This window comes from Lissotriton vulgaris, chromosome 7, assembly GCF_964263255.1.
Source record: "Lissotriton vulgaris chromosome 7, aLisVul1.2, whole genome shotgun sequence".
Taxonomy (NCBI): domain Eukaryota; kingdom Metazoa; phylum Chordata; class Amphibia; order Caudata; family Salamandridae; genus Lissotriton; species Lissotriton vulgaris.
Window position 1 is genome coordinate 278,650,067 of NC_141695.1, and position 10,531 is coordinate 278,660,597.

Consider the following 10,531-nt stretch of genomic DNA (forward strand, 5'->3'; position numbering starts at 1 on the left):
GAATTGTCCATTCATGAGTTGCAAGCTCTATTGCACAATTCATCCTTTAACGTTTCCAGTTTGGATTCCAAGGGTTGGCTGATGTGGCATAGGAGTGCTGATTCTTGCCACGTCGTTTTCTGGGTTTGGCTGAAGGGTTCACAGAAGTCAGACCTGATCCCCGTTTTGAGGAAGATTATACTGTCACGACTTATTCTGTGGGGAAGCTGTGTCAGAATTGGTTACAACATTCCACATTAGCTGCAGTTAAACTACATCTGTCTCAATTAACTGAAAATGTGGATTTGAACGATTTTATATAAGGCCCAGCTAAAGGTAGATCAAAACGATGGATTTATGCAATTTACAATGAAATTTGGAAAGTTTCTCAAATTGAGGCTGCTAAGCGCCTGAGGGCAATTGATCAAGCAAATTTAGAAAAAGTGCTTGCAGTTTTAGATAACAGTATTAACACGCTTTCTTCCCGAATTTACACGTTGAACAATATTGTGTCTTCTGTGGTTGAAATTGTACATGATGAGGTGTCCGTATTGTATAATGGTCAAAATCAATTGCGTTCTGTAATGCAGTTTGCTTGGACACTACAGACTCTGAAGGCTGGTCAAGTGCCTTGGAGTAATATGAACGTCACATCACTATTTGCCCCATTTAATTTGACTGACAAGCAGCGCACGCTTTCCATGCGAGATGCATCATTTTCTATGTTACACATTGAAAAATTAGAGTCCTTACCATTTTCTGTGGCTGAGGTTACTGCTGCTACATGGCTTATCCATGGTATTATTACTTTACCATTTGCTCTGTATAAATTTACAAATTGTATGCAATATATTGCTATAGGGCGATATGAACCATTAGGCAGTGCTTTCCTCCATGAGACATGGTCTTTACCATACACATACAGATGTCTAAAGGAGGGGAATGAAGTGAATCTGAATGGTGAAGAATGTACACAGTCGCCTGACCGCTCACTAATATGCAGACACATCCAGTTGCATGGTTCTTGTAATCAGGACAAGCCTAATTTAGCCTGTGTTTTGAAAGGCACACCGGTTCCTGCAATAGTTCCCACCTTCACTTTATTGTCTAACGGTAATTATTTACTTTTGAATAACGAAATGTGTTGTGGGTTAATGGTCGGTATCGCCTATGTGGTTACTGTATCAGAACGTGTGGCGTGTTGCAAGAACGTGTTATATCCACCCACGCATGGGAATTCAGATGTTTCCATTTGGCCACGAATACCAACCTTGAGAGCGGAGTTCAATGGTTTGAGCCGAATAAGAGCTCTTTTGTCTCAGAAACAAGTGGCCCTGAGCTCGGCCCGTGAAACTTATGTCCTTCACATAGCTAACACACGCACAGAGGTGCAGGCACTTTTAAATACTGACTTGCCGTTTCATTTCTGCGAGCTGGTTCATCAAATCTTTAATGCCTCCTCCACGTCTGGGATCGCACATTTTTTTAAAGTGGTTAGCAGTGGTCTCGTGACTACGTTTGAAAAAGTATTTGGTATTATCCCTGCGTTTTTTCATTCAATATTCGCAAGTTTGTTTGGCGGATTCCCTGTGTTGCTGGCTTTGGCTGCAGGCGTTTTGTTGATATTTTGCTTTATAAAACATGGATGCCCATCCTGCGCAAGGAGCCGCTCAGCCCCTTCTAACACTGTTTCGCAACCGGATGCTTGAATACTATGGCACCTTGCCCCTTGCGACTTTGAGCACGGCTCTTGGATTATCGTTTCGATTTTCCTATTTCACATGTGTCCAGCCTGTGTTTCATTGCCTGAGCTGCGATTTCGACTGGGTCATTGATTTGTGTCTCTGCTTGACGACTTCTCCTGATGTTGATTTTGATCAGCTGATGAGCCCCGTAGTTGCTCACGAGTTGGTTTGTTCTGGCGAAAGGGTTATGGCCGTGGCAGCGATACATGGACTAATGGGTCAGTGGGACATACCCGCAGCAGCGCATGACTTTCTGGCACATAGCGTTCTCGAGAACCCACTGAGTTGTCCTCTGATGTTGCTAGAGGATTCGGTGCTGGAGGAGCACGTATGTTCTTTCCCATTGCTTAATTGGATGGCTGAACTGTTTTCGGATGATGACAGTGATTTCATGTTGGAAGCTGTAGCTACCTATTTTGCATATTCATTCAACCCATGAGTGACTTTGAAGACTTTCATTATTATGGCACGTGACTTTTTAGTAATTCTGAATGGTGCCTTTTTTATTACGAACATTCGACTTTCATATGTTATAGGCCTATGAACTCGTGGTTGGCCTTAAGTTCGAATTTTTATATTTTTGTGTGGCCACTATAGGCATTCATACATATTTTTGTTATTAAAAACTTATATACATTTACATACATTTAGCTTGGCTCAATATTGTTGAACTCTGCTTTCATGTTTTGCCTCTCATAAGGTATTGGCTTATATTTTCTCCCTTTTTTAACCGTCCTCAGATCATTGGGGGGGTGTCATATGGTTACTGCATTTCTATATATTGTGTTAAGTTAGCATGAGTTTATTAAATGTTTAAACGACATATTTTCCTTCGGCTTCAGTTTGCACACAACACCTAATTGTTATTGTAGCTTTCAACATAGACGGAAGATGTGATTTATTTGGGAATAATATGTTATTGCTCTGATATCAGTCGTGCTTGGTACAACTGTCTGCACACTGAGTGTTGCGTGCTTATCTAGGATCCTGATCGATACTGTGACCTTATGCCCCTATTCGGCTATAAATCCATTTATTCCCTATATTGGCATAACCGTTCAAGTGCGATATTCAGAAAGTCATCTCTGGCCTCACACGAACAGAGCCACAATCCAGAATAGTTCTCTGCCACTTCCTTTGCAACCAATTAGTGCAATGACAGAGCAGAAGCCACTATCTGAAATTCCTAGATTAACACTCCGAGTTCTTCAACAAGATAAAAACTCAGCAAACCTGGAAATCCCCGCTTGCTGTGTTTTGATTAGTAATGGAACTCTAATGAGCAACTGATAGCTATCACTTCCTAGCGACATCTTTAATTGACGTCTTATGTCCAGCAAACTTACGTCAAACCAGGCACCTTTCAGGTATAAATATTACCAACGTTGCCTTAAGCAATGTGTTCCTGTTGCTGCAGCCTGCTGCCCATTGCCTGAACCTGCTGATACCATTATCGCTGCTAAAGCGCGAACGATGGTGTGGTGTAACTAGGAGCTGAACAGCCGTCCCTCTGCGAAGAAGCCCAGCAGATGCCAGCTGCCCGCGGACGCTGTCCCCCCTCCTCCTCCTCGACGCGCTGAAGAGAGACGCTGTCTTTCTCCTGCTGAGAAATCCAGCTCCAGCGTTTCTGTCCTACCCTTGCGGGTGACTGGGATACCGAGTTCCCCCTGAAGGAGATACCAGACCTCCATCATTCTATTCAGAGGTATGGTGTTGACTAAACTCTTAGTGAGAATTCTTGAAGCAAACCTTGGCAAAACCAACTTAAACTGAAGCTACTTACTTACTCCCCTCCCAAGTATTAGGCTTAGGTCAGGTACACTGGGGTAGGCGTAGTTAGAAGCGCCAGTTGAGTATTTTAGCCTAATGTATATATGAATGTATATATGTTTTATTACTTTTAATCCATTGTATGGCTAAGAAACCATATCAATGCTTTTACAGTATTATTTCGCAATACTTATCTTACTGTACGTACTTTTTGTCATAACAAGTCTTGCAATTGTGGCAATACATTTCTCTTGTACGAGAAGAAAGACTGTTCAATAACTGTTAACCCTTTATTGACAAACGCCCGTCTCTCTATTCTCTACATATCGTGAAAGTAAACTGCACTAACCTGACTGAGTAAAATAACTGTCTATTGTTTCACACGACCCTAGAGATTGACTCTTGATCTGAGGAGCAACGTTGTCATGTTGCATCGTTGTTGGAAAACTGAATCCCTTCTTGTCTGTGCCAGGGAAGCTGATCACTTCCTATTTCAGTCAAGAAAGTTTCCAGTGACCTCTGAGCTAGTTGGTAACAAACCCAATTAAGTTTAGCCTAGTCAGTAGAGGCCTGGTAGATCCGCACTTCTACGTCGATACTACTGTTTATGTTATTCCAATGCGCAGGGCCTAGTGGGAAACTAGGAACTACACTACATGAGAACTGCACCCTCTAAGAATAACCTAACACAAGGTTGCTGAAAGCCTGATCCTCGCACCACATTAGACATAACACAAATAATGTTGCTACCAACATTGGGCTCTACTCGGGTTTAAGATAGAGTTACAGGGAATAAATCAACACACTTGATGCTTCGCATGCAGAGAGCTGGTAGCTGTTGATGTGATCTGCTCCTACTGACCATTAGAGGTATGGGCCCGCCCTGCTAAAAACCCAAATGAGACCTTCTTAGATATAATATAATATGCTAAATAGGGTGCGCGAAATATAGGTGATACAAACTTTATATAGATTTTGCATTATAATATGCTATCACCGTTCGCTTACTATGGACTAGTGACTATGCTGCTAACTCTGATTTTTATAATATGTATGTTGATATTATATAAGATACTGCGCTTGAGAACCTTGCATTGAAAAATAAATATTTCAAACTTGCACGTGTGTTCTTTGACTCCCAGTTTTTGTTTGAAATGATTATATAACGAAAGAGTGTTCATGTGTTCCACGATACCTGAGGTACCCTAAGTTCATGTTCTGGATTGTATAAGTCATTGGGAGTTTGTTATTTCCAATGAGACACTGTAGCTATCTAGGTAAGGGGATTTCTGATACTAAGGTGAGTTTTGGGTCACCCTAACTCACCCAGGTTCTAGATCTCTGTGCACAGTTCTGTGGGAGAACGGAAACCCTGCTACAGAAGGAGATTGTATTTCCTATCTATTGGAGTGTTCCATGTTCGCGTGCCTCCTTCAGGATGGAGTCGCAGTCGCGATAGTTCAACAGGCGAGCCAACATGAGATGTGGTGTAGACCCCACAGGAGGCTTGCAACCTACAGAGCCATGGGCTTGTTCTACAAGGACTACAGCAGAGAGATCTTTGGCAAAAAGATCATGTAGTAAGTTTTCTACACATTTTTCATAATTAGTTATGTGGGTGTTTTCAGTTATTCTTGTAACCTGGACATTGTTATGTCTTGATCTGGCCTTGATCACCTTAAGTATCTTGTCCATTTGAAGCAACTGCTCTTTTCATTCTATTTGGAGGTCTTCCACGTCAGATACTCTGTTTTCGAGAACATCAATCTGAGTTTCATGTTTATCCAATCGTTGTTTGACGTAGTCCAGGCGTGAGGTGAGGATATCCAGCTTGGAGTCAATAGCTAACAGAGTGTCTTTGACCTCTTTTAGTATGGTGCGTATGTCTTCCTCCTGCAGGGAATTTTCTTCTGCGCCTTCTTCCGCGGATTTGGCCACAGGGTTGCAGTCTATTTGACGGGTAAGTCTTCTGTTGAATGATAGTTTTGCTAGCTTTGTGTCATGCTTCTTCATATTGGTGCAGTTGCTTTGAAGTGCAATGGCAAAGGTGTAAGGGTAATCTTGAGGGAGCAATCGTAGCAGTCAGCACTTTGCTATTTACTGTGCAGTAAATTTGGAGGTTGTGATGTTAGAGGCAGGTGGGTATGTTGCTGGTGCCCATTTGAATTCTGCATATCAACTGTAGTTTACTTGAGTACGCTTGGGCCAAGACCCACCACTCAAAGGAGAACACATAGCTGAAAGTTGCTCGTATAGTGTCCCGGGTCCACAGGTCCCACTCCCCAGCATTGCTGCCAGGTCTTGTGATGTTTGCCTCTGGCCGCTCTGTAATGCCTAGGTGCAGCACTGGAAATGAATGTCTGAAATTATTGACAGTGGCAGTGTATTCTTACAGCGCCATGCACGCCCATATTCTTGTCAGTGGGTGCACAAAAGAGGACTCATTTCAGAGCATTTATTTACCTTCATGGTACAAAAAACATTTTTTCAAAGATTCACATTATTTGGTTCTTCAGAGATGGACATTTAAGATATAATGTGTTCACAGACTACCCATTAGTTGTCCTAGTTTACAAAAGTTACTAAGAGCTGAACTACTTTGCTTCCCAAAGACCTACACAAACGCTCACCCATGGAGAGCTCCATGCAAGTCTCTAGAGAACTGAAACCTGAGTGGGTTAGACAAGTGCTGTGAAGGAGCCCTCAGCCTAGGTGCAGGCAGCTACAGGGTGCTTTGCCACCCAGCACTTGGCTACTTCTAGTTGGGTACACGGGGCAGGTGGGCAGTAGAAAAGTGCATCCTTTGAGGTGGCCAGCCCCCACACCAGTGATCATCTCTGACTGTGGATCACTGTTTGCCATTCCCGTTGATGGGGCGCGCCTTGCGGGCATCCGACTCCAGGAAGGCCTTGAGGTTGGGTTGTGCAGAGAGGCGCTCAACGTATGCGTGGAGGAGAGGGAAGTCCTTCAGGCAGTCTGGAGCGAGCACCAGGTGTGCGAGCAGGATGTCCAGGAGAACATAGTCCGCGTACGAGATCTTGTTTCCAACAATGAACTCTTCCCCGCCGGGATTCTTGGACAGGAGACACTCAAAGGGTTGAAGATCTTTAGGCAGGTTTTCAATGTATGGAGCCTTTCCATCCTCGTAGTTCTGGTAGATCATCTTGGCGTACTTCATGCGCAGGTCTTCCACGCCATCGGAGACCATGTCCATGTTGGCCGCTTCATGGTTGTCCTTTCCGTAGAGATCATGGTTCCGGGCCAGGTAGCGCAGGATGGCGTTGGACTGGTACAGCTCAAAGTCTCCATCTTTAAAGCCCGGCAGCTGCCCAAACACGCATTTCTTTTGAGGTCTCCTTGGGTCCAGTGGTCAAAGGTCACAACGTCCTCCTTCCAGTCCTGCCCCTGGTCTGCCAGCAGCATGAGGGCCGCCTCAGCGCGACCTTGCACGTTGAAGTAGATGAAGGTGTAGCTGTGCATGTTGCTCGTGGGCGTCCCGGGGCTGCTGCTGAGGCCGGCGGGGCTGGGGCGGCGACACTTCTGCTGCTGCACCTGTGGACTGGACACGAAGGAGACCAGTTCCGGAAGTGGCACTGTGTTTAAATAAGTGTTTGGGTTTTAAATGGTCTAGCTGGTTTCTCTGCCTCTTAAGTATGCTGGCTTTGGCCTGGGTATTCCAATACACATGCAAGACTCATCTCTGTTGTGCTTGTAATCACATGTGCATTTCCCAGGCATTCAGCAGGCAAGCAGAGAGAGGTGCCTAAATACAGTTCTTTGGTGATTTAAAAAATAAATACATTTAGAGAAAGATTTATTTTGCTTTTATTTACCTTAGCTCCACCGTTTCTGGGTGTCCAGATGTTGGTGCTCCAGCCCAGGCTTCTACAGAGCTGCACTGATTTGCGCCTGGATGCACTCCAGACTTGACAAAGGCATACGCTGGGCTGGAAGGCTCCTCCCCGCGCCTCCAATGCACGCCAGCAGCTGCCTCACTTCAGGCCAATCGGGAGAGATGGCACAAGCCTCTCTGTAGGAGCTAGGATTCAGACAAGGCAGGGGGTAAGCTCCAGATCCCCTTTGTCGTGGTGGGGAGCACGCTGTGAGGATTGCCAGGGTCCCACCCGACTCAACTGTCACAGTCACTGATCTGCAATGATGGCACTCCTTAACGCCGCAGCGTGCCCTGGGAGGCAAGGGCTCCTGCGCCACTCACAAAAGAATGCTCACAGTGCCTGCAGCTCCCTTCACAGGTTCCCCGCAGCGCCTACATGCCACCAAGGCACAGAACGACTGCGTCACAGAATCTTGATGGCTCCGATAACACCCCGCATGCCTTCTGCATCAGGCTGTCGCAGGCCCAATCCACCCAACACCGGTGTGGCAGCCACAATTACTCCTGGGCTTCAGCGCTGCAGCAGGCTGGTGCCTGCAGTTCTAATGCAGGTATGTTGCTTTCCGTTTCAGTGCTGTTTTGCAGCAGATAACAGTAGGATTTTATGCTCTGCTGACAGAGCCATCTTAGTGAGCAGCCATCTTGCTGCTCGGCGAAGCCATGTCCCGCTCTTAGGTCTCATTTTAATTATTTACATGAGTGCTGACTCTGATAGGAGTAGTTAGGCAGATTCATAGAAGTGACTTGAGTATTTGGAAGGAGAAACACTTTGAACTATTCAGTAAATTTATAAGGTTTATAAAATTCTTTTTCCTAACTGTAACCTATAAACTTCGAGAGTGGGTGTCTGAGTGGCTGTATAGGTCGTTGACTGGGTGTGTGATTGGCTGAATGGGTCTATGAGCGAGTGTGTAATGTCTGACTAATTACGTAACTGCATTTCTTGTACCGGGGTGATTGTATGACTTCATAGGCATTGCCTGTGTGATTCTATAAGTGCAATTGCCAAGAACACTGCGAATACCATGGGTTTTTGAAAAAGTGTAAAACACATATATAGACATATTCAGCATATGGTTTCAGTGTAGCTATTTAGTAAGATACTAATTTAACTTTCCACTTTGTATTCATGATGGTTTAGTTTAAATAAATAACTTTTAACATCATAACTAGCGCATAGAACATAGCTACCAAATAAAGAAATGTCATTTGTTTACACAGTTTTACAGCTAAATTGGTGAAGTGTAGCATATGTGACAGGACATTGTCTTGGGCACTACAAAAAAACTTATGTGGTACAACAAGTATGTTGTACCAAATGATAAAATACCAAAAGAAGCAACTTAAAATTCCACAGAGAAAAAAAAGGAGAGAAATAATTTGCCTCCATCCCTCCAGTTGTCTCCAAAACTAAAACATTTGCCTCTTTCTGCATGAACTATAAACACTGTAGTAACAGTTGGGAAGCAGTCTGTGGATTTGTTTTTTCAGAATGCGAAAAACCCTAGTTGTTCATTTGTATTCTTCTTTTATTGTATCCGTTCAAGCACTGTGAAAAACTGTAAACACAGAAAAATGTACTAGGCCTTAATCTCAAACATTGGGCAACCAAAACCAGTTACAATTGTGAAGTGGAAAAGAGACTTCTTAGATTGTATTGTATTGTATTGTATGAACATTTGTAAAGCACATTGTAACCATACGGGCTGTAACACCTAATTTACTGACTAGGGCTGCTGTAAATCAAACTGAGGAGATTATACTCTGGTAAAGAGCCAGAGTTGGACCTGTCAGCCTTAGGGTGGTCTTCCCCTACCTTTTTGCCCTTACGCCTCCCATTTTCATTATACCTTTTTGTTGGACTTAGGACTCTGGGCAACTCATCACTGCTAAACAGTGCTGAGGTGCAGGTGTTCTCCCCTAAAACCTTGTGACGCTGGCATATCTGCCACAAGCCTCTGCTACTGAAGTACGGCTTAACCCTCCATAGGCTAACATTGGGAACCCCCATTATGGGATAATGTCTGACAGGGACCCCATAAGTCTGTCATGTTTGGTCTTGTTGGACTCGGGCGGGGAACCCATTCCAAGGATATATGGGGTTTGGGCCCTACTACTTTAGTAATCCCACTTTTAGGAAGTGGAACTTTTCCTGCCAACACTTAATCTGGGTACTGTAGACTCCCCCCTCCCCTCTGCATACCGATAGCCTGCTTGGGTTGGGAGGTGGGAGTGGTGATTGACACCTTCTCCCCTGGAATGGGCTGTGACCAGATGCCCACTGCAGCCTTAATGGCCCTGTCTTTCATCATCATGACAGCCAGGTCAGGGAAGAAAAGGAACATCCTAGAACTGCCTGGAGGATATGTAAGGAGGGCCCTGGTCTCACTTTTTATGTCTCGCGTGCAAACGCAGTGCATGCGCTGCTTTGCTTGCAAGCCTCTATTGCTGCTGTTGTCTGTCCCAAAGGGAGACAGGAGGTGGCACGCGTGGACAGGCAATGTGCACACGCATGGCGTCTCCCACCTTGCGGTTGATTTATTGTGTCTCAGCCACTTTTGTTTCTGGCTCGTTAACTTTAGCTACGGTCGGCATGAACAAGTTGTTTTAGCCTTTATATAGAAGAAAACATAAAATAAAACCACAAAGAAACCCGTGGATAGATGTTTGGCTTTTCAGGGATGCAAAAAAATTCCCGTCAGCATGGCATGGAAATCTAGCTACGTCACAGATTTTCATATATGCGCCTATCCCTCCATGCAATTTCCTGACAACATTTAAGACAAATCACTAGATGAAACTTGGCTGTAAGATCCTTTAATTCAAGTCCTATATTTTTTTCTCTCCGCAAGAGAAATACCTTAGATTGTTTCACCAACACCTGTGCTGGATCAGAGCATAGCGCCTCATTTTATTTTGTGTTTGCAGTGTCTAAGTGCCCCGTTTAAAGCAGACGTTTTCTGTCTTTGTGTTTTCGACGTACGGAATGCACCGCTTGGTAACGGCGTGCAGTAATTGCTTCTCTCTTCATCTAAGCTGTGAGATGTCAGCTTCTAGGCGCTTCCATTCTACAGTTGAACCTTCCTTAGCTGCTTAAAAGTTACTGTTAACTTCGGGTACTGGAGAAGAAGAAAAGGAAACG

The 10,531-nt window shown here is 44.4% G+C and overlaps 1 pseudogene; it reads right to left on the reverse strand.

The window, feature by feature from the left end:
* Window positions 1-6,293: 6,293 nt before the first annotated feature.
* LOC147701392 (glutathione S-transferase P 1 pseudogene) lies at window positions 6,294-7,067 on the reverse strand (annotated as a pseudogene).
* Between the last annotated feature and the right edge of the window lie 3,464 nt (window positions 7,068-10,531).